We start from the raw sequence: 24,970 nt of genomic DNA on the forward strand, positions 1-24,970 counted from the left end.
AGTTGTAAATTCGCTTGTGTAATCCAGTACAAATTTCTGATCCAATTATACTCGATTCGGTTGTAGCATAGCCCTACATATAAAATAATTTATCACCAAGAATTAATGAATCAGAGGATCTGTTCGGCACAAAATTCAGCACGGCACGCGATTTGGCACCAGAAGCCTTCTGTTCGGCTGCACAGTGCCGGACAGAAGGCTTCTGTTCGGCTGCACAGAGCCGGACAGAACCCTTCTGTTCGGCTGCACAGTGCCGGACAGAAGCCTTCTGTTCGGCACTGTGCAGCCGAACAGTAGGCTTCTGCTCGGTTGAGGGTTGCCGAACAGAAGGCTTCTGTTCGGCACAGTTCAGCCGAACCGAAGCCTTTTGTTCGGCGATCCAGTGCCGAACGGAGCACGAACCGTGAAAAAAAAAATTTCGAAACAAGGTGGAACACGTACCTTTGCGGCCGATTCTTCGTCCCAAATCACTAGTTGCTTGTCCATGCTTCGAATGGGGCTTAAATCTCCTTCAAAGATCGCCTAAACGATGTAAATGGATCGAGGGGTTTAAGGGGGGTTTGAGGGGTGTTTTTTTTTTTTTCTTTTCAAAATGAAACGGAGGAGGAGGAAGGGGGGGTGTATGAGAAAATTTCAAGGGCAATATGGTAATTACACTAAAGGTTAGTTTGGGTATTTTTTTTTTGGTTTTTGGGGGGTGTCCTTAGCAATAGGGGGGGGGGTGTATATAGAACCTCCCCACTTGACACGGAATTGGACCAAAGCCGGGAAAATCTGGTCACAAGCGGTGAGGTCACCTCTCTTGACGTTTTCTTGACTTGATTAGAAACAAGATTTTTTTTTTTTAAAAAAAAATTACTCATTATGGTTTGTTTGATATTCTATAAAAATTAGATTTGTTTTTTTTTTTTCCTGAAAACCTCATCCTAACCGTAACCTAAATCCCATCTATAAACTTATTAGGCTGCAGAAGAAAGAAAAAGATATATGGATTTTTTTATCAATAAAATTTGGCCTGGAGACAGGTTGAGTTGATATAAGTTTTATTTAAATAGACTTATAATCTATGATTTAATAAAAAATCCAGCCCAATTATATCTAATTTTCCAAACAGGATGTTAATATTTTCTTTATCCACTCATTTTCATAGTTAGATGATACTTTTTGGATACATAATTATATTTTTAAATGCATAGCAATTAATGATCAATCTAAACACCAACTTCTTTGTTTCAACTAGAATCCTTATATGCTTTGTTGATTGCATGTGTTGATCATTGTTATGATTTATTTCTTTTAAATGGGCCAGTTATTAAAAAAAAAAAAGCAGTCAGGACTTCAGGACAGCTTCCTGGAGAGGCATTGCTTCTGATATTCGATATATACAGACTTTATCTAAATAATTAATATTTTTACTTAGATTTGTTTGCCAACTAAAGATAGTTTATTTGTTTGATGAGCAATAATTTCTAAAAAGAAAGGGTGCCCTGCGGCATTTTCCTTGGACAAATAGCATATGTTAATATATGTTATTCATGTTTTATAAGAATAATGATTGATTTGCTTGGTTGTAGTTCATCCAGCCAAATCTACTCCATCTTTGATCTTCTACTTATGAGTTAATCATAAAAAATGTTTTTATGAACAATCTCAAGGAGTGCACAAAACTTTAGATAAATATTTTTCTCCCAAAGCCACTAAAGACAAGCTCTCAGATCTTAAACAGAGGGAGGCAATCTCAAGAATAAAGATATTCTTAGAAAATACAGATTTTTGGTGGACATAAGCATCTCCAATTACATGCCACAAGCGCACATTTTGTAGCAAGAAAATTAGATTTTAGACAATGCATCATTATTTTCTACTTATTGATTGATTCTGTTGATGTATGGCATGGTAGATTAGGACATATTAATTTGTCTTACATCAAGAAAATGAAAGATCTAGGCTTGTTAAATAATATTACCTTTGGAAATGTGAGTGATAAATGTGAAGTGTGTGTGGAGACTAAATCCACTAAAAAGAGTCATAAGTCAATAGAAAGAGAAATTGAATTGCTTGAATTAATTCATTCTGATTTAAAAGATTTGAAAAACACTCCAACTAGTGAAGGAAAAAGATTTTACATAACCTTTATTGATGATTATTCTAAATACACTAAGATATATCTACATAGGATTAAAGATGAAGCCTTTGAAAAATTTCAGCAATATATCACTGAAGTAGAAAATAAATTTGATAAGATGATTAAAAGAATAAGGAGTGATAGAGGAGGAGAATATGAGTATAATCTCTTCAATAAATTTTGTGAAGATAAAAATATAATTCATGAGATTACCCCATCATATTCTTCTGAATCTAATGGAGTTGTTGAACGTAAAAATAAAACTCTAAAAGCAATAATGAATGCTATGTTAATAAGCTCAGGAGTACCTCCTTATTTGTTGGGGAAAGCTATTCTCTTTGCTTGTCACATGCAAAATAGAATACATTATAAGAAATATGGTAAAACATCCTATAAGTTATGGGAAGGTCATGTACCTAATTTTACTTATCTAAAAGTGTGGAGGTGCTTAGCCAAAGTTCTGTTACCTGAACCAAAGAAAAGAAAGTTGGGACCTAAAACTTTTAATTGCTTATTTATTGGTTATGCATTAAACAGTACTGCTTATAGATTTTTAGTATTAAAATGTGATTCTAATATTATGGAGCCCAACACTATAGTAGAATCTAAAATGTTGATTTCTTTGAAAATATCTTTCATATGAACCTAGGTAAAGAAAAAATTGACTCTCTACCTCATAATAAACAAGAAAAAGAGACACATGAAAATTATGAAGTTGATTTAAGAAGAAGTAAAAGAATTAGAAAAGAAAAAAATTTTGGAAGTAACTTTTACACTTTTCTTGTTGATAATGAACCTCAAACTTATAAAGAAACAATAATTTTCGTTGATGCACCTTTTTGGAAGGAGGCTATTAATAATGAAATAGAGTCTATTATGTCTATTCATACTTGGACCTTAGTTGATTTGCCTCCAGGTGCTAAAACAATTGGTTGTAAATGAATTTATAAAAAAAAGTTAAAATCTGATCATTCAATTGATAAGTTTAAAGCAAGATTAGTAGCAAAAGGATACTCACAAAGAAAAGATATTGATTATTTTAACACCTTTACACCAGTTCTAGAATTTCATCTATTAGAGTTTTCATTGTATTAGCATCCATTCAAAAAATTCATCAAATGGATGTGAAAACTGTATTTTTGAATGAACACTTAGATGAAGAAATTTACATGAAACAATCAGAAGGTTATGTTGTTCTTGGTAATGAGCACAAAGTTTGTAAATTAGTAAAATCTTTATATGGATTAAAACAAATGCCTAAATAATGACATGAAAAATTTGATAAAGTATTAGTATCTAATGACTTTCTAATTAATGAGACTGATAAGTGTGTTTATAGTAAGGTTGTTAATAATGTTGTTATAATCATATGTCTGTATGTTGATGATATGCTTATCATGGGAACTGATTTGAATATAGTTATAGATATTAAGAAATTTGTGGCTTCTAATTTTGATATGAAAGATATGGGTGAAGCTTATATAATTCTTGGAATTAAGATAACAAGAAGTTCTAATGGACTAATGTTATCACAAGAACACTATATTGAAAAAAATTTAAGAAAATTTGAGCATTATGATAGTAAACCTGTATCTACTCCATACGATGCTAGTATACATTTAAAGAAAAATAAATAAAATGGTATTTTGCAAATTGAATATGCTCGCATCATTGGTAGTTTAATATTTTTAGTTAACTACACTCGTTCTGATATTGCTTATGCAGTAAGGAGATTGAGTAGGTATACTCATAATCTTAGTAAGGATCATTGAAATGCTATTCATAGAGTACTAAGGTACTTGAAAGGAACTATTAATTATAATTTATTATATCGTGGATTTCCGGCTGTACTTGAAGGGTATAGTGATGCAAACTGGATCTTTGATTCAAATGAGATGAAATCCACTAGTAGATATATCTTTACTCTTGGTGGGGGTGCAGTATCTTGGAAATCATCCAAGCAAATGTGTATTGCTTGGTCTACGATGGAGTCCGAATTAATTACCTTAGAAAAGGCAGGTTTTGAAGCTAAGTGGCTTAGAAATCTTGCGGGGGATATTTCATTATGGACTAAACCAACACCTTTCGTGTCTATTCTTTGTGATAGCCAAGCTACCATATATCGAGCTAAGAATAAAGTTTATAATGAAAAGAGTAGACACATAAGGTTGAGACATAATATTGTAAGGCAATTGCTTGATGATGGAATTATATCCCTTAATTTTGTAAAGTCAGAGTTGAATTTGGCTGATTCTCTAACCAAACCACTAGGTAGAAAAATGGTGAGTGATACATCGAGGGGGATGGGACTTATGCCTATATCGAAGTCAATAATGATGGAAACCCAACATGTGTGATTGGAGATCCCATGAAGCATGTTTATATAGGTAATAACAAGTCGTTAGTTGACTGTGAGTGCACTATCATATTTAAATTTGAGAATCGCTCCATATGGTGTAGATAGTGCAAACTATAGTGTATGAGGATGAGGTAAAACTCTTAATAGATACCATAGTCCTTTTGGATGGTGTGTCTACCTTCAGTACACACTTGATGGATCCACCTATATGGATGTGGGAGTGGGGCCGCTTCCTATGAGAATTAAATAGTTCTCTAAAGCACTGATGAATGTCCAGGTAAGGTGCATGGCCTATTTGCATCAACCTGTTTAGAACAAGCCCAGAACTTAAGAGGTCAATGTGGTCTATGGGTCACTAATTTACATGAAGAACTTTTGGTTCATAGAAATTTTATATTTCACCAAAGTTCTGTAAGTCATACTCACTAGTCCTAAAAATAGTACATAGTCTTAAAGACACCATTTTGATGCATTGAACTCTCGCGCTCTTTTATATCTTTTATTTTCTTATTATTTTATTAAATTTTGAAATATGCGAGGGATTGTTGGAGTATTTCAAAATTCCAAGCCTATCTTTTTTTTTCGCTTGTGTACTTTCTTTAGTCTCACATTGAAAAAAGATGAAACTCAAATAGTTTTTATATAGTCTTCAACCTTTTAACCTGGTGAAGCAAAGAAAGTAAGCAGCCTATGCGCACACGAGCCTAATGGAGACCTAAGCCAATATCGGTAGATTCGAACCGAAAATGGGTTAACCGGGCGCGTCACGCTCGATCATCACGTGGAGGGGGGACCCACCTTGCGCGAGCGCGGGAGTTGGGCTTGAGCCTAGCTTGTTTTTGTCGTTTGTTTTTCGAATTTAAATTTTAAAATGGTTTTGGTTTTTGTCTCTTAGTAAAACATCATGTCCTTTTAAAAATACCTCTTCCTTCTCATTTTAAACCCTATCAGATCCGAGGATTAACATAAAAAAAATCATCCTCTTTCTCTTTACATACTCCTCTCTGTTTTTCTGAGCGATTCTAGGTTGTTCGCTAGTGTCACTGCATCTACGAGTGTACACTTCGAGTGACTTGATTGTTATATCCTGAAGGATAGGCTGCCATTACCTACTACACCGAGATTTATTGTCTGAGGGGTGCGATAAGTTTTCTTACCATCTATTCTTTTTCCTAACACTTCTCCTCCATGGATTATTTATTGAATGAATTGATATTTAAGATATGCTTCTTAACATTTATCTCTTTTCCCTGTTAGGATATCTAGACCATTCGTCAAGTGGAATGCACGCTGCATGGATGAAAACAGGTTAATCTGCTCATATTCATTTCCATATCCACTTTAGATTGGATTCAAATAGAAATTCTTGTATCCGATCGGATTCACGCATATACTTATAAATTTTGTTTGTTTCAGATCCGAGCTTTTAAAAAAAAATATTATCTGGATATCTGATAAAAAAATAACTAAATAGCTTTCCCTGTGCATTTTGATAGTCTTGGATCCAATAAGATCTCTACATATTTCAGTTTTGGATTTGGATTTTAAAATTTCATGAATCCAGATTGAACTCATCACCGTTCAATACTCAGGCAAATGTGTTTAGAACTTATTCATATCGTTAATCAGAGTCATTTGATATATGTTGTAATATTTTATATTCTAATTTTTTTTATATTTTAATAATTATTATATAAACAACACTATAAATATCAATACCGTCTATATATTCCAAAATTTATACATAATTGTACTTACAAGTTTTCAAAAATAGATAATTTATGGTTGTTTTTATTTATATTTCAACTAGAGCTAAACAATGGTATTTAATATAAGAATCACTATATTTATATATTTTTATTTAAAATGATTTAAAATTTTAGTAGTTTTAAAATAAATCGATTAGATCAGTCTGAATCCTTGGTTAGGTCCATGATGGGGACATCAGCTAGGCCACCATTTTATTTGCATGTTTATTTTATTATTTTATTTCTGGGCTTATTTGCATTTTAGGGTTTATTTGTGGTTTATTTTATTTTCGAGCTTATTTGCATTTTAGGGTTTATTTGTGGTTTATTTCTGTTATTTGTGGGCTTATTAGGATTTATTTCTGTGTAAGGGGGTTTATGCAAATTGTGTATTTGTGCCCTATATATAGGGAACTATTTTCATGATGAGGTTTTCAATGAAGGTTTAACAATTTCTCCCCACGTCTTCCCCTTCTTTCTTCCTCCTCTTTTCCCTCTTCTCTTCCTCCTTCTCTTCTCCATCTTTTTTCTGTTTCCATCTTACAACTATAACGTACAGTGGTAATCCCAAAGTACTTCATCACCACCGCAGTCATCCTTCCCAGATCTGGTTCGGCACCAACTTGGTATCAGAGCGAAGCAGTTTTGCTTCTATTGACAAAGCCCCGATCCACTTTTTTCCCTTTTCCTTTCCTTTGTCAGTTCTGCTCACCAGAAAAATAAGGGGTCCCTCACTCTCCCTATCCTCTCTCGGTTCTCACAAGAAGGGACAGAGGGGAACAACCCCTCGGTTTCAAAATAGAAGAAGGAAAAGAAGAAACCCTCGGTTTCCCCGTCCACCCGTCATCGCGTCCACTGCCTCCACCACCGGCAGCCACTGGTGTATGGCCGAGGATCGCCTGATCCCCGGATTCCATTGGCGCACGAGCTCTACGTGGTGCCCCGACCACGGACACCGGAGCATGTCGACGGGCCACGAGTGGTTCCCGTTGCCGAAAAGAAGAAGAGCGTCGCCGTCCTTCTTGCGGCCTTGTCCCTCGAACCCAACGACACAACCGCCGGCCACCACAGACTAGCAGGATCCACCCGCCATCGTGTCGGTCGTCGCAAGCCCGCAGCCGCCGCTGCGTCCTCCGCCTCGTCTGCAGCCGCCGTTGCGTCCTCCGCCCCACCCGCAGCTGCCGCCGTGCCCTCCGCCCCGTCCCCAGCCACAGCCGACTGCAGCACCGCGGTAATTTGCTGCGCTGCCGGCCCCCTCGGTCGATCCGCAACAGCCGCCGAGCAGCCCGGGTCGTCCTCCCGTTTTGGTCGGGAGGTTAAAGACGAGTGGTAATGGGTAAGTTCTAAACCCGTTACCCCCAAAATCCGGTAGCCCGGGTCCAAAATCCAACAAGTTAAAAAAAAATCCGTAGGATCACGTGACCTGCACATGTCCCCCCAAAAAAAAGCTTACCTTTGTTTCTGCCGAAAGAAAACCCAAGGGGTTTCTGCTGCCGTCGCCATCACCATCGCCACCGCCTCCGTCGCCAAGATCTACCTCTGCCTGCGCCGTCGCTGCTGTCGTCGCGCCGCCGTCGCTGCCTTTGTCGTCGCCCCGCCGTCGCTGCCATCGTCGTCGCCCCGCCACCGCTGCCGTCGTCGTCGCCCAGCCGCTGCCGCCGCTCCTCCTTTCCACCGCTCGATTCCCCACCGCCGCCGAGTCCCATCGTCCACCCTCCCCACCGCATCGCCGCCGCCTTCGCTTCTCTGTCCGGCAACACCACACCAACCCGCTCCCCTTATCTTCTTCCCTTCTGTGTCCCCTTCTTGGCACCGGATCCCATCTCCCCTTCCCTCAACTCCTCCACTACCCGCCACCATTCCGAGCTTTCCCCTCTTCCGGTTGTGGCCGCCGACCCCCTTTCCATCATCCACCACCTCTCCTCTCCATCTCCCTTCCATTTTTGGGCTCCCCAGGGTATCGGTCAACAGACCCTCCTTCGAGCCCCATCAGGCCCCTTGCCCCCTTCTTTCTGAGCCGCGCCCCACTTCCGCGCCCGATCCACCGCAACACCTGCAGGCCCAGCAGACTCATCAGGCCCGCCCATTGCTTCAAGCCCAATTCACAGGCCCTCCTCTTCATGTACAGGTTTGCCAGGCCACTCAAGCCCACAAGTTGCTGTAACTAGCCCAATTCGCGCCTTTCGACAAGCTTACTTGCTGCGACCGCACTTCTGATCATGCCCCAGCCCAGTAAGATAGACTCCAATTTCGTGTTCGAGATTTACAACGAACGTTTCCGGGGGACTGCATCCACCACAGGTAACAGGTTCTTCCTCCTTTTGGGCTTGTTTATCTAATTGTGTTCTAGTTCTCTTGCATGATAGCTATAATTGAAAACTTACTTTTCTGTCATATTTTGAAACCTTGAATATATATTACCACACCTGTCCTATTCACCCTCTAAATCTAGATATTAAATTAGCACACCCTAGCGATAGGATAGTTCTCAACATCCCTAGATCAGATTACTTTCGGACTTTGAACGACCGTAATAGGTGTTTGCAACCTAATTTCTTATAGTGACTAATTTCCTACCTTAATTCTGAAATAACCAAAGTGCAAATTAATAATATTTAATTTTAAGTTATTTTTGTGAAAATTTGTTGATTTTCGAATAACATAGTAGACTGCATTAATAGGTTGTCCTGCATTGCATTTGGTAAGTCAGGGTACATTAGAAGCATTGAATATCAAATCACCAACTAGAGTAGTCCCTGCATGCCAACCCGTAGTGGTAGAGAGTACCTCCTCACTGACTCTCAGACCCCTTTACCAACCATGGACCCTAGAGTTCTACAAGATATTTTGGAACAATTAGCTGCATTACGAGCTGATCAAGACGGATTTAAACGAGAGATCCGTGCTCTAGTGCAACACCCTAGGACTCCTGAACCGTCAACCCCAATCGCAGCTTATCCGAGCTTGGTTTGACCACACCACCTGTAGCTTTTCCCCATCCCCCTAGGAACCAACTTCCTGCTAATCACCAGCGCGATCTTGACGAGCGACTACTTCGTACCGTACGAGTAGATGCCCCCACATTTGCTGGTCAATTAGAACCGAGTGTGTACCTTAATTGGAGAGCAGCCATGGATAACTATTTTGAGTGGTACGAAATGACTGATGATAGAAAAGTACGGTTCGCTAAAATGAAGCTTATTGGGCAAGCTCACTGGTACTAGCATAATGTTGAACATATGCGTGAGACCCAGAGGCTTCCTCGTATCACCACCTGGGAGGATATGAAAGAAAAACTGAATGAGAAGTATCTGGCATTCTCTTACCGACAACGCCTTATGGATAGGTGGCAGAAACTAACTCAAGGAACTTCAACCATTGCCGATTACATTGCACGATTTGAGGAATTTCACATGAGGTGCGGTGTAATCGAAGAAAAAACTGTTATCCTTTCTAGGTTTCAGGCAGGACTCTGCGAGGAGATCTAAAAAGAATTAATCCTCCGAGAGATTACCACCCTTGGCCAAGCATATCAGTTGGCTCAAGATGTGGATAGTTTCTTACGAATCCCTGCAGTGAGGCGTACCGACTCTCGGTCCATACCCTCAGGAGCTCGACCTAATCAAAGCTATTTTCCGCAATCCAGACCATTTTCCAACCATCCTAATCAGCCCGGCTCCAGCCAAGCACCGGTACTAGGCCGTTCCCGATGCCTGCTCAGAGTCCGTCAACTGATAAAGAAAAAGGCATACTAGGTTCCAACCCATCATCACGAAGTCAAACCCAGTGTTTCAGATGCCAAAAGTTTGGCCATATCGCGTCCCAATGTAATGCCAAGACCTATCTAATAACTGAAATGGAAGCAGGAACCCAGAAGACTGAATGTGTCGAAGAAGTCTATGAACCAAACATCGAAGATTTCGTAGAAGACTTTGGAGACAAACAGACCGGGTTAGAGTTTGTTCAGACTGAATCCCAAAATGAGCCCACTGATCGGAATGACCAAAACCCTAGGCTCCATGTGGTTAGGTGTACTCTAGCCCAAACCAAGATCGAACAAGATTGGCGTAGAACCTTCCTATTTTACACGCTTATTAAGATCAATGGTAAAACATGCAAAATCCTATTTGATAGCGGGAGTTGCATCAACGCCATTGCGTCTGGAGTTGTTTTCCACCTCGGTCTGAAATCTACCCCTTATCCCAACCCATATAAGGTAGCCTCGGTAGATAAGATGTCCATCTCAGTGTCGGAAAGATGTCTTGTCCCGATTCAATTCCTATCTTATAAAGACGAGATCTGGTGCGACTGCCTTCCGATGGACGTAGGTCAAGTCATTTTAGGGAGATCTTGGTTATATGATAGGGACGTCACCCTTCATGGTCGGTCGAATTCGTGTAGCTTTATGATCCAGGGTCGGAAAATTATACTGAATTCATTGCGTCCTAGAGATCCCGCCCCTGAAAAGAAGGGTGCTACACCACAGAAAGATGAGTCACTTCACATCATTACTTCGAAAGAGGTAATGAAAGATATCGAAAGCCAATCATCTGTATTCGCCCTTGTGGCTAGAGTTATCAATGTGGAGTCAAATCCCGAGCATCCGGCCGCAGTAGTTCCCTTGTTGGAGAAGTTTCACTCTGTTTTTCCTAAGGATCTTCCAGATACACTTCCTCCGATGCGTGATATCCAGCACGTAATTGATCTCATTCCTAGAGCATCATTGCCAAATCTTCTCCATCATAGGCTAAACCCAAACGAGCACACTGAACTGAAACGTCAGGTTGATGCTCTTCATTCGAGGATATATTTCGTGAGAGTTTGAGTTCCTATACTATACCTGCACTCCTCACTCCCAAGAAAGATGGCTCTTGGAGAATGTGCGTCGATAGACGTGCTATCAATAAAATCACGGTTAAGTATCGTTTTCTCATTTTCAGGCTGAACGACCTTTTGGACTATATATCTGGTGCTACAGTTTTTTCCAAGATCGACCTAAAAAGTGGGTACCACCAGATTCGGATTCGTTCTGGGGATGAATGGAAAACTGCCTTTAAAACCAAAGATGGACTCTACGAATGGCTAGTAATGCCTTTCGGATTAACAAATGCTCCTAGTACTTTTATGAGGGTGATGACACAGATCTTTCGACCTTTCTTGAATAAATTTGTCGTTGTATATTTTGATGACATCCTCATCTATAGTCAAACTCACGAGCTCCATCTCTCACACTTGAGACAGGTTTGTAATGTCCTGCGGAGAGAAAGCTTCTTTGCAAACCCTGAGAAGTGTGCCTTCCTGACTAAGCACGTCACTTTCTTAGGGTTCATAGTGTCTTCCAAGAATGTCTCCGCTGATTTGGAAAAAGTAAGCACGATAGTCGATTGGTCTGAGCCCAAGACCCTAGCAGAAGTACGTAGTTTTCATGGTCTGGCTACTTTCTATCGTCGCTTCATTAGAAATTTTAGTTCGATAATGTCTCCCATTACAGATAACATGAAGAAAGGAGACTTTATCTAGACTAAGTCAGCATCCCAAGCATTTAAAGAAATTAAGCAAAGGATGACCGAAGCACCTGTCTTGCGCCTCCCCGATTTCACTAAGGTATTCGAAGTCGCATGTGATGCCTCTGGCATTGGCATAGGTGGCGTGTTAAGCCAAGAAGGTCATCCTGTCGCGTTCTTTAGTGAAAATTTAAGCGACGGCAGGTTGCGTTATTCCACCTATGATAAAAAATTCTATGCGGTAGTGCAAACTTTGCGACATTGGCGACACTATTTGCTACCGCAAGAATTTGTCCTGTATTCAGACCATGAGGCTTTAAAGCATCTCAATTCTCAAAAGAAACTAAACCTTCGACACGGCCGATGGATTGAGTTTCTTCAAGCCTATACTTTTGTACTGAAACATAAAGCTGAAGTTGAGAACAAGGCTGCTGATGTACTCAGTCGACGGATCTTCCTCCTATCCGTGATGAGCACTGAAGTAATTGGTTTTGAAAGGATCAGGGAACAATATACCACCCGTCCCGATTTTAGTGATGTATACCTGACCCTACGAGATGGAGTAGAGAGAGAACAAAATGATTTCTTTTTACAAGATGATTATCTCTTTCGCTCCGACCGATTGTGTATTCCTCGAACCTCATTGAGAGATTTCCTCGTATGGAAAGTACATGCTGGAGGATTGTCTGGGCATTTCGGGAGAGACAAAATCATTGAAATGGTGGAAAGACGTTTCTTCTGGCCGAGTCTCAAGAGAGACGTGGCCAAAATTGTCGGTCAGTGTCGCACATGTCAACTAGCCAAACAACATAAACAGAACATTGGTCTTTACACTCCACTACCTGTTCCTGATTGTCCGTGGCAAGATGTTAGCATGGATTTTGTGTTAGGGCTTCCACGTACCTCGACCAAACATGATTCCATTTTTGTAGTGGTGGATCGATTCTCTAAAATGGCTCATTTTCTTCCATGTTCTAAGACTTCCGATAATTCTAAGATTGCGAAACTCTATTTTGACGAAGTCGTTAGACTCCATGACTTCCCAAAATCTATTGTGTCCAATAGAGATATTAAATTTATGAACTACTTTTGGACAACTCTTTGGCACATGATGGGTACCAAATTAAAAATTTTTCTCTGCCTATCATCCCCAAACTGATGGCCAGACAGAAGTTGTTAATCGAAGTCTAGGAAATCTTTTAAGATGTCTGGTAGGTGAGCATGCTAGGACTTGGGATCTCGTGTTACCAACTGCCAAGTTTGCATATAATAGTTCGGTCAATAAGACTTTAGACATGAGTCCTTTCGAAGTGGTGAATGGATGTAAACCTAGGCAACCCATAGACTTGATTTCCATGTCTTATCAACATAGAGTCTCTGGGTCTGCACAATCATTTGCTTCACACCTGCATTCATTGCATCAGGAGATCAGCAAACATATTCACTTTAAACTTAAAATATAAATTCCTTGCTGATTTGCACATACGTTATAGAGAATTGAATGTAGGCGATTATGTCATGGTAAGAATTAGACCTGAACGATTTCCTTCGGAAACGTTCAAAAAGTTGCAATCTCGTAGTGCGGGACCTTTCAAAGTTCTAAAGAAAATCAGTTCGAATGCTTATGTTGTAGATCTTTCTGAAGACTATGGGATTAATGCGACATTTAATATTGAAGATTTAGTCCCATACAAGAAGTCTACATTCATTCCTTCTGATCCTTTTGTTGATACACCCGTTGTTGTTGATCAACCTGACCCAGCACCTGCTATTGAGCCTCCACCTCCAAATTTTCATGCACGCAGATAACACATAGAACATATATTAGATGAGCATATTATTTCTACCAGGAGAGAAAGCTACCAATGTTACCTTGTTCGGTGGAAAGGTCGACCCGAATCAGATATGACGTGGATTTCGCGAGCCGAGTTGCAGCGCCTTGACCCTGATCTTCTGGAGTAGTACGACAGCTGGCCAGATCTACGCTCGACGAGGTCGAGTTTTTCCCATCCGGAAGGAGTTGATAGGGACATCAGCTAGGCCACCATTTTATTTGCATGTTTATTTTATTATTTTATTTCTGGGCTTATTTGCATTTTAGGATTTATTTGTGGTTTATTTTATTTCTGAGCTTATTTGCATTTTAGGATTTATTTGTGGTTTATTTGTGTTATTTGTGGGCTTATTAGGATTTATTTCTGTGTAAGGGGGTTTATGCAAATTGTGTATTTGGGCTCTATATATAGGGAACTATTTTCATGATGAAGTTTTCAATGAAGATTTAACAATTTCTCCCCACGTCTTCCCCTTCTTCTTCCTCCTCTTTTCCCTCTTCTCTTCCTCTTCCTCCTTCTCTTCTCCATCTTTTTTCTGTTTCCATCTTACAGCTATAACGTACAGTGGTAATCCGAAAGTACATCATCACCACCGCAGTCATCCTTCCTGGATCTGGTTCGGCGCCAGTCTTTGTGCAAGTTAATATTTTTGTGTTAGGCTCTTACCTAGTTACTCATGCATTATATGCAATGCCAATTTAGATACTAGTGTATTCCATTTCCATCTTTTATAGTTATATCATTTATACTAATTTGGATTAGCTCTCCATGAGAAAAGAGGTGATCCAACCATATTTGAGCATTCTACTCCTTGCATTTAAGGTAATGGCTTTGAGTATGACCAACCCTCGTCATGTGATTGGCAGTGGGTACAAGGCTTGGGAATGAATTCAACGTGGTGCGGCTCATTGGGGACTACTAGCAATTTAGGCTTTATGTTGGCGAGTTGCAGCCTGCAATCGACAAAATTTTTGAATTAGCTTGTCCTCATGAAATTGAGACTGAAAGCAAATTTGGAACCCAAACCACTTGCAGGCTGCAGCACAACCTAATTTGGCGCAGCTAAATATGCTCCTAAGATCACTTGGGATTTGGGAGGAAATTCTATGAGGGTGAACTAACTCAAAAATCTTGTTGATTACAGGATGCAACCTGCCTACATGAAATTTAAATTGCTAGTAATCACCGGTCAGCCACACGATGCTGAATTCATTCTTAATTCCTTATCCCTACTGCCAATCACATGATGAGAGTTGGCCATACTCGAAGTCGTTAACTATAAGGAGTAGGATGCTCAAGGCTCAGTCCATAACTAGAGTGAGATCGCAATGAGATAGCTTTACTACAAAATACAGTTGGATTATTTCTTTTTTAGGGAGAGCTAATGTAAATTAGTATAAATGATATAATTATTAGAGGATGGGAATGGAATCCACTGGTATCTAAATTTGCATTTGTTGAATCAATTGAACCGGGGATCAGTTGTCTCCCTGCAGTACCAAGTTGATGCCTAAAACCTATATTTTTAAAACCGTACCGAATCGGTCGGTTCAACCAGTTGAGCCGAATATTTTAAACTGTTCGGACAAACTCGGGAGAACCGAATGGTCGGACCGGCCGGTTCGGTCCCGGAAATCATAAGCGGCCGCCCGCTCTTTTTTTCCTTCTCCAGCCAGAAGCCACCTTTCCTTGATGAAACAGCCGAAACCCCTCTACCTTCTTCTTCCTCCCTCTATTCTCTGCTCTCCGGCGGCCCTCCCTCTCCGATTGTCTTCTCTTCGACGGCCGACGACGACGGAGGTAGCGGAAGCGGGTGGAGGCGAGGCCGGCCGGTAATATTCTTTCCCTCTCTCTTCTCTTTTTCCCCTCTCTTCCTCTCCCTCTTCCTTTCCTTCTTGTTTCTATGGCTTCTGTGCTGCTTGTCACAAATGTGGCCGGAACCCAGCAATTTTCTGGCCGGGAAGATGCCCCTTGCAAAATCTTGTAGGGGGTTGGTCCGTTTTCTGGTGAGACTTGTTTCTATTTGTCCACTAATGGATCTAGGGGATCAATTTAAGAATCCAGCAGGCTAGTTGAAATTAGGGTATCAATTGTGAATATATTTTGGTTTTATTAGATCCAGATGTTGGTTTCTTTACCAGTTCCATTCTGTTGCTGTGAAGTCCTTAATGAAGTACGCAATTATAACACAAAGCTTGTCAAACCAGTATTGACTTAATTTTCCCAGCTGCATAAATAAATCTTATGTTGCCTTCATCTGCACAATTCTTTCTGGATGACACCCTAATTTAAACTCACGCATGCCTAATCACCCATTGGCTAGTGATCTTCTGTACCTTGTGGTGGTACTTTAACCTTTAACATTGTCTCCATTATAATGGGTTTGGCTGCTTCAATTTACAGCTGTTATTTCCTTGCAGTTCGAAAGATTGTTAAGGCGACTGTAACTTATTGTACATTGTCATGCTATAAATCACTTCATAATTTATTTTGGATATTATTATTTATGAAAAAAAATTTGCTTCTCCAGCAGTAGCTTTGCATTCGCAATTTTTTTCTAGGTTTTTTGATAATGCTTCATGATTTTTATGTATTTTGACATAAAAAATTAGTTGATTCTAGTGTTCTTGCCGTTATGCTTGATTTTTTCCCCCTCGTTTTACGATCTTTCCTCGAATTGATTTTTTTTTTTAAGCATGGCTGCCTGTGAGTAAGAATGTTCGATACTGTCCAGTTATCATCCTGTGTTTTTGAAAGTCGCCTTGGCTTTTCTAGATGTGGACCTATGCGGTGATTTGGGGATTGCATATTAGGATCTTGATGGGATCTAGTGTGAGTTCTGCGATGCTTTTGGTTGTGTGAGGTATGCTGCTTCATAAGCGAGATTTTAAAGAAAGCATATTAACTTTTATGCATTTTGGTCTTTAGCTGATACCAGTGGGGTTCAGTGGGACAAAAGGGATGGGTTGCAACCATAGTGCTGGATTGGAATTTGGGACTCACCAAAGCGGTAGTAGAAACAAGTTTCACCTTCAATCTTCAACAATTGATCCCAAAGTATTTTAGTTTTTCTATTTGTCTCTCCCTTTCTTTGACATGAGCTTTGTGCTGAATTGTAGACACACACACTCCTAGGCACTGCATGGAACATGCTTATTGTTTGAAGCTTTGTATATTTTTGCATGGTTGCTAAATGAATTGGGCTAAATGGACTCTAGGGACATGTGGGCTTTAAAATGTGGTACTCTTTAATTGATCAAGCCATCAAGGCATGCAAATGATACAAGTTTTGAATCATACAGACATTAATCACCAGAGTACTGCGCCCTAAACTGCATGTGACTACGGACTGCAAAAGCATCGTCCTCCAGCAATTTCGAGGCAAGATTGATCCTCTATAACTTTCATAATATCTACATAGCCATTTAGTCGGCATATATGAGAAGGATGGATTGATATAATAATTTTCATGATGTACTTTTGCTTTTGGCGAGGATATCCAGCTGTGGATCCTGACTGAGTATGCTGGAGCACTACTTCCATGTGTACTAATCTTCGAAGAAATGATGATTAATCTTGGCATGTTTGCCTCAGTCACGAAAAAGAGTTTGCTTCTAGGAGCTCTTTGTGGCCTTTAGTATCAAAAGTACCATAGGATTTAGTAGAATCTAAGAACAGATGTTGAGGCCAAATTTTTTGGTAATGGTAGCAGTAACTGTGGTAACAGTAAGATTTCCAATTTCTGCTGTAGCAGTTGCCAGAGTTCTAGTTAATTGGACATCGGCTATCAAGACGAAATAACTGCTAACAGAAGAATATTAGCAGAAACAAAAGTGTCAAAAGAAGATGTCAAGGATAACGGCTATCCGTGATGTCAAGGATAAAGTAAGATTTGCAATTCTCACTATAGCGACTATAATGATTGCTGAGTACAAGTTAATTGGACATCGGCTATCAAGACAAAATGACTGGTAACAGAAGCCTGTTAACATAAACAGAAGTGTCAAAAGATGTTAAGGGTAACGACTGTCCGTGATGCTTGCTAAATACTCAAATTGCAACACGGACAAACAATATCATTTGAAGAGAAGAGAAATTAAAAGACTATGTTGATTTAGGAAGTAAAATTTGCATTCGCGTAGCTTGTTTTTATATAATAAAACCCTATTAATTTTTGCAAACAAATTTTGTTTTGTTGGAAGTGCATGGGTTTTCTAGGATCTTTTGTTTAACTTTATGCTTGCTAGTTACCACTAGTGAAAATGTTCTTCAGCTAAAGAGGCAGTCGAGTGCACAAGGCTTCCACCATTGCAGGATCTAGGGAGGGTCAGAAGTACGCAGAGTTACCCCCTATGTGGAGAAGTTGTTTCTGTATTTTGAGCCTATAACCTCTAGATCACAATGGAGCAATCTTACCATTGCACCAAAGCTCACCCTCTATGAAAGTGTTCTTGAGCAATACTTGAAATATACGAAGGGTAACTAGGAAAAATTCACATGCTCACAAATGCATCAAAAGTTTTAATTGTGGTAAAAGCTAGCTTTAACTTGACCACCAATCAAGCGCATAACCAGTTGGCAAAACTACTTTGCTTGTGTATCACTATATGATACAATCAGCAATATTGTTGCTACTTGGATTTGTATCGGAGCTTTGTTCAACTGATATTCTTAGACGACACTAAAGATAAAAAAAGTGGGGAAATGGTATTCTTAGACTTTATCTTTTATTATTTCTTTCTAGCACCAAGGAACATGGTGGAGATATGTGGGCTATTTAGTACTTTCTGTTTTCTATAAATAATTATCAGCTTTGATGCAAAAAGGTTGATCCTACACTTTTGGAGTATCAAACCTAGCTTAAGTAAGATACATTCAGAAAAATTTTTGGTCTCTTCTTTCCAAAAATTGTATGATAAAAAAGTGCGGGAGTCCACTTGCTGTAATATGATTCCATCATCTTCATCTCTCTCTAAAGTAATGTTTATTCCAAGTGGATCCTCTTAGGTCTCACTAACTATAACCAGACACATTAATGTTACATAGTTACATCAAAAATAAATAGTTAATAAGCTGAAAGAAATCACCTATTCATTGTTTCTGAGTAGAACAGGTTATGTACATGGAAGATGTAACAAAACTTGGCCATGGAAATCGACAAGCGAGGCTATGGCAAGTTCAAGGGGCCATTCCTTCTATTATCCTCAGAAGAATGGTTTCTAAGAGCTGCACATTGCGGAATGTGTATATCCCTTTCTTCCTACTTCTGAAGACAGCCACCTACTTAATCTTTATAAACATTAAGAAAATGGATGACTCTAAGCAACGCAACTTCCTTATCCTAGTGTTATTGGCCAACCAACCTGCTGCATTGCCTTCCTGATGAATATGAAATACTAAACAGACTTCAACCTGAGCGAGCACATGCTAAGATTTATATCAATATATGACCCAGTCCATGCAAACTGGCCAGTCCAGAAACCAACCACTATGTTCAATCAATCGTTCTACAGTTCCAATTCCAACCATTGGTACATGCCCGCCTAGCTCATTACACAAGGTCCTCAACTCTAATAGAATACCATCTTTCAGGTAGTTTCTTCAGCATGTAATACTCTCCTTGCTGAATTGTAGTAAACATTACCTTATCTTGCGAGATTCTTGCTTGAGAAAATTAGGCATTAGACTTTAGTGTACCTGTATGGAGGAGGTTCCTAATGACCATTATGAGCCTATGTATAGTCGTTGGCAAAATGTTAGTGGAAGAATTACCATAGTAGTAGTTTGAGATTTCCAAGGTTCTGTTATCATTGTGGGACTTCCATAATTTTCAGAAGGCAAATTTGGTGCTAGTCTTGTATAATATAGAACAAGCAAAACATCCATGCGATACATAGGAAAGATTGATTAATGTGTAAAGGTGAAAAAGGGTAAATGGTACAAAATTTAATAAATAAAAAACACTATGAAAAGTTTATAGCTCACCACTAAAACTTCAGAGTCATAACTGGCTAAAACTTTATTCTAGTCAACATATGGAATGGAATGTCATCATAGAACAATTCATATTCTTCATGAAGTTCCTCCAACCATTATCAGAAGGAAAAAAAATCAAGAAGTTATTTATAATATCACAGAGCAATTAACTTCAACTCTTTTGGAAATATTTTCTATATAATTACCTTTTACTCTAAGTGGAAGAGATTTTTTACTATGAATGTTGCCAAGTTGTTCCACACACATCAATTTCTTAGTGACACAATGTACAATAATCACAAATTGTTCTGCTGAAAAACTTGCAATGGTAGAACCTTGTCCGATGAACACATATCAATCTAGTAGTCTTGAATACATATGTTATTGCTCTTATTCTATTTTCCCATAGGTAAACATATATTATCTTCTCAGTTTTCAAGTAAATATCGATGAGAATCATATTCCCCACCTCAATTAAAATTGTCAAGTTTCTACTCTATCAAGGGCTGCTCAACATTTAATTCAATGTCTCTCATGAAGGTTGTCAAAGGGCATTATGTAACTCCAGGCTTTAGTTTAGAAGATCTGGAAAATGGGCTAAATGAATCTAGATCAGGAAAAATTACAGAAACAGGAAATCAGTCCTTTTACTGAAGATACAAAATTTGTTGATTTTACCTAAGGCAACAAGATCGTCGACATTCTGGCTCCATTTGCAAAGTCAAATTGATGCAATCAGGTAAAGCTTTATCTTCATATAAACATTTTCTTTAAACTGGATGTCCAATTAACCATTTGTCTTGCCTTACCTATCTGTAAGCGTACCTTCTATTTGTTGGTTAAACCTTCAACAAGTTTTAGATTCTTGCATGGGGATGGTTAAACGTTCACAAATGGCATATTGTTGCGAGGTCACAGTCAGAAATAGTAGCTATTGCTAGAACAGACTTTGTATTTAAGGTGCAAGCCTACAAAGACTTGAGAGTTACTTGTATTCATCAGAAATGAGATGAGGCCACTGATCTTCTGGCTAACTAGGTCTATCGATGTGATAGGGTACTTCTATGGGATATTTGTTTTCCACTGGAATTGTTGCACATAGTTTATCAAGATTTAGTAGGAGGAAGCTTTTGAAGATGTAATTAGTACTCTAGCCTTAGGGCTGGACAACAAAAAGAAGTAAAAAAGCGTCACTTCTGCAAGAAGTTGAGGAAAAATAACTCAAGATGAAATTATGTTCTCCAAGAAATTCATAATTTTTTACAATACAATTCCTATTTTAAATGGATGGCAGTTATGCTATCCATTACTTTTCCTTTTATGATGCAATCAAACTTGATCTTATCTTGCCTACTTTTTCTAATTCAGATGTTAGTCCCTAGAGCTCAGACTTCATCCTTTGTTCTGTTCTCCTAGACATGTTTTGTGCTTGTCAGTTAGATTTGTCTACTGACAGTGTGTAACAACCTAGGACCTCATCCAAAATGGCTAATTGGAAGATATTATTTGGGTTTCTTGATCCTGTATGAGTACCTAAGATGTACTCAGCGAATCACTGATGTGAGACTAAATAGTCTACAACAAGTGGGAGAGGTAGGATTCGAACCTACGTAGAAAACCTTCAACAGATTTACAGTCTGTCGCTTTTGACCACTCGGCCACTCTCCCCTTCCCGGGCCGACGCCCCCCTCAATGGGTTCCCTCTCGAATTAGTTCTACGATAGAAGCTTTCAACGTACACCCGGGGACAAATCTTTCACTCACTGAGAAGTGAAAACCTGTGACTATATCGTCCTGAAGACGGATGCGACGGGAAGAAGTGGCATTTAGAAGTGTTGCTGACTTTACATTACCAATGGTTGGGAATATTACTCAAATTTGTGATATAGCTTATCACTCATACGAATTCTCGCGTCGCCTAGTCCTCCTCCCAGATCATTTCTTTCGAAGTTAATAAGGTCGAGAATGACCTGCGAAGACAGGCGTACACTCCCACACGAGTCCTCACATACTCTCCCCGTTTAAGTCCTGCCATCCTCGTCAGGCTAAGGGTTCAAATCCATTCAAATTTAATCACAAGCTTTCAATCGGCTTGTGGTCAGCCCCAATGGATCCGTGCTGCAGTGTTCCCTAGTCCACATATGTTATGGATCGGATCCGCTCTAATATCATTTCTATCACAACCCAGGACCTTACCCAAAGTATCACCATGCTTTCACTGCGCCTCGAATCTAGAGCGTGCATACCTGTATAGAGGACCATACAAGTATGCAAGGCTATAGATCATATCAAAGCAATAATAATTCTTACAAATTATTTAATCAATAATTTATTCAAATAATTTTTACAATAGTTCCAACATGACATAAGTTAACATATGCTAACTATTTACTTAAATCAAATAAAATATTCTAACTAGTCTAAATAGTCTGACTAGAAGTCCAATAACTGAAAGTATCTTCAGAAGATCTAACGCACTCCTCTAAATTTCGAGCAATCATACATCTGGATCTGAAAAAAAGAAAGTATAATAATGAGCTATACTAAGCCAGTAAGTAACATAATACCCCAAAGTGGTGTCTAAGCATGCCAAATCATAAGTTAAAGAGCAAGATTTTAACTGAAAAATAAATCAATTCTTGAATACTACATATATCTCTTTTTGAAGTATACTATTATTTTCATAAACTAATACCAGAAATCCAACATCAGGCTATGGCCACATAACCCAGTGGCATAGGTTAGAATATACAAAGTGTTAAACACCAATATTCTTAACCATTGGTGGTATGGTATCCAAATACCAGTATTCTAATTACTAGTAGTGCAGTGTCGAAACTAGTTTTTTAGATTATAAATCAACAGAGTCAACAAATAATCCCCATTGGCGAGGCTAGATCTTAGCCATGCTAAGAATACATACATATAAAACAAATTTTTCATAATTTGTCCCATCACATTTTTCAGATTTCATAACATAGCATATAATATATTGTAAAATAATTACTTTCATAACATTAACATGCCTGACCTATTAACTAAGTATAAAACATATATCATAATCAAATTTAATCATCTAATTATTATTTTACTAAAAATTTGGAAAACACACTTCTCGCATTAGGTTACTTAACTCTTCTCGCTTCAAAAATCCCACTTCAGTTAGACGGGTCAGGTTTAGCTGTTTTAATATCATTAAAAATATCATTAATTTTATCATTATCTTAAAAGCCAAACAAAGTTAAAAAATAAAGATATTATTGGGGATACGACCTCATGCCTGAATCAAGATGGATGAAAAGCAATGATCAGGTAGCGGTATCCGACTGCATAGGTCGGTCTAAACAAGTTGAATTGAGCTGATCAAGATCAGACATAATTTAAGTGACTCAATGAAGGTCAATGATGACCAAATTACAAAGCGATCTGACAACACCGAGGTAACGGGCCGGCCTACCATCCGAGTACTAGGGTGGTTCAGGGCCTTCACCCAGGGTCAACTTGGATCCGAACAAAGGATGATAGGATCTTAAACCAAGATCTCTAAGCGTACTAAGAGAGAGAAAAGAGGGACAAGAGAGAGAAACGAGAAAGAAGAAAGAAGAAAAGAAGAGTAAAGAGAGAAGGAAGAAGAAGAAGAAGAAGAAGAAGAAGAAAAAGGAAGAGGAGGTGAGGGCCATGGTTAGGTGGCCATGATGGTCGATAGCCAGAAGACTGGCAGCGGTGACAAGGTGGCTGGCGACAAAATGAAGAGGAAGAAAGGGCCAAAAATAGAGGTTTCGGCTCCTCTCTTTCTTCCTTCATGATCTCCGATGATGGGGTTCCGGTGACGGCTCAAGGCATCAAAGGGGACAAGCCCCTATCTCCAGCAACAAATGCCGACAGCAAAGGAGGCCGGAAAAAGAACAACAGGGGTTTTTGGATCGGAGAATAGGGGATGAACATAGCCCCTTCTTCATGGATTTTTCCGGCAAAAACTCGGCCGACAACGAGGGCGGTGAACGGGAAAACAAAGGAGAAGGAGATTAAGGGTCATACCTCTAATTCCGGCGAGGCTTGGCTGCATTTTCTGGCGAGCACAAAGAGCTTAGGCCGTCGGCAATCAGGAGAGAATGAACTAGGAATATGCTTGGATCTTCCGGTGAGGATGAACATGGTCGATGGCTTAAATAGAAGTGGAGGCTAGGATAAAGCTTAGGCCGTCGACAATCAGGAGAGAATGAACTAGGAATATGCTTGGATCTTCCGATGAGGATGAACATGGTCGATGGCTTAAATAGAAGTGGAGGCTAGGCTTATCCTAGCCTCTGACAGAGTCCGTGGTGGAGGAAGACTCTTCCTCCTCCTCCGCCACGGTTCACTGAATGGAAAGAGGCCTTCAGGCCCTTAGTTGGCATGGGGCCGGCCCAATGAAGCTGGGCCGCACACGGTTCCTTATGCAGCCTACCTTTCACTTTTGTCAAAATGGTCAAAGGGCTGGTGAAAAGGTTGGTGCTGATGCCGCATGACTGAAAGACACCACGGAAAATCTTTACAAGTAACTCTGGATCTAACACCTTTGTCTAATTGGAGCTCCTGTTTTTCAGTAATGGTACCATGCTCGTACCTGAAAACATGCAAAAATCTTTTGGTGGCTTATAGTGATATTATTATGTGAACTTTGGGGTTGACCTGATGTTGCACATTCAATTTGCAAATCAGCAACACCTTTCTATTTGTTGAATAATTATAGTGAAAAGCAATGAGGTCATGATACATTTTCTTAAAACTAAGTATTGTTTGAGATTCAAGTGATCAGGAAAACAAAAGAGGAACTATGCTGATGCTTGTGTTATATTCATGAGATAACTGCTGCATGGGTGTCTGTCACTGGGGCAGGAGATGGCAGAAGGCACAAGTAAAAGATATTGGGGAGGTTGCTAATGATGTGGTCCTAGATTTTTGCAATATCAGCATGAGTATTGGGGGGGGGGGGTGAGTTGCGCACTGATAAAAGCCTGTTAGATGAAGTACACTGCACTAACCTGGATATACTGCTTGAGATTGATGGCCTAAGCTTTTCATGTCTCTCCTGGTTCTCCCTTGACCTGTTCTCATTAGATAAATCTTGGTCCTGTGGGGAAATTATTCAAATTGTAGCTGGCACCGGTACAAGCTCCGAGCTAACCATGTTATTATATCCTGCATACTAATGTTACACATGTTGTTTGGACTACTTGATTTGACTGAATTACTATTGAATGCTTAACATTTTTCCTTTTCTACGAACAGGAAGGACTAAATAAAAGATATGCGCGGGAACAAATGCAGTTGTTTACTGTGGTGAAAATTGTGGTCTCCTCATTCTCATTTTTACATTTCATCTTTGTTGCATTTTAAAAAGCTTGATAGTTTTTCTGAACTGTGCATATACAATTTTTACA

General features: G+C 39.4%; 1 non-coding gene across 1 annotated transcript; it reads right to left on the reverse strand.

Annotated features, from left to right (window-relative positions):
* Window positions 1-21,132: 21,132 nt before the first annotated feature.
* TRNAY-GUA (transfer RNA tyrosine (anticodon GUA)) lies at window positions 21,133-21,215 on the reverse strand. Its single transcript has one exon. It is a non-coding gene; the product is annotated as a tRNA-Tyr (tRNA).
* Window positions 21,216-24,970: the final 3,755 nt, after the last annotated feature.

This window comes from Phoenix dactylifera, chromosome 2, assembly GCF_051530095.1.
Source record: "Phoenix dactylifera cultivar Ajwa chromosome 2, Ajwa_hap1_PhDact_Kaust_v1.1, whole genome shotgun sequence".
Taxonomy (NCBI): domain Eukaryota; kingdom Viridiplantae; phylum Streptophyta; class Magnoliopsida; order Arecales; family Arecaceae; genus Phoenix; species Phoenix dactylifera.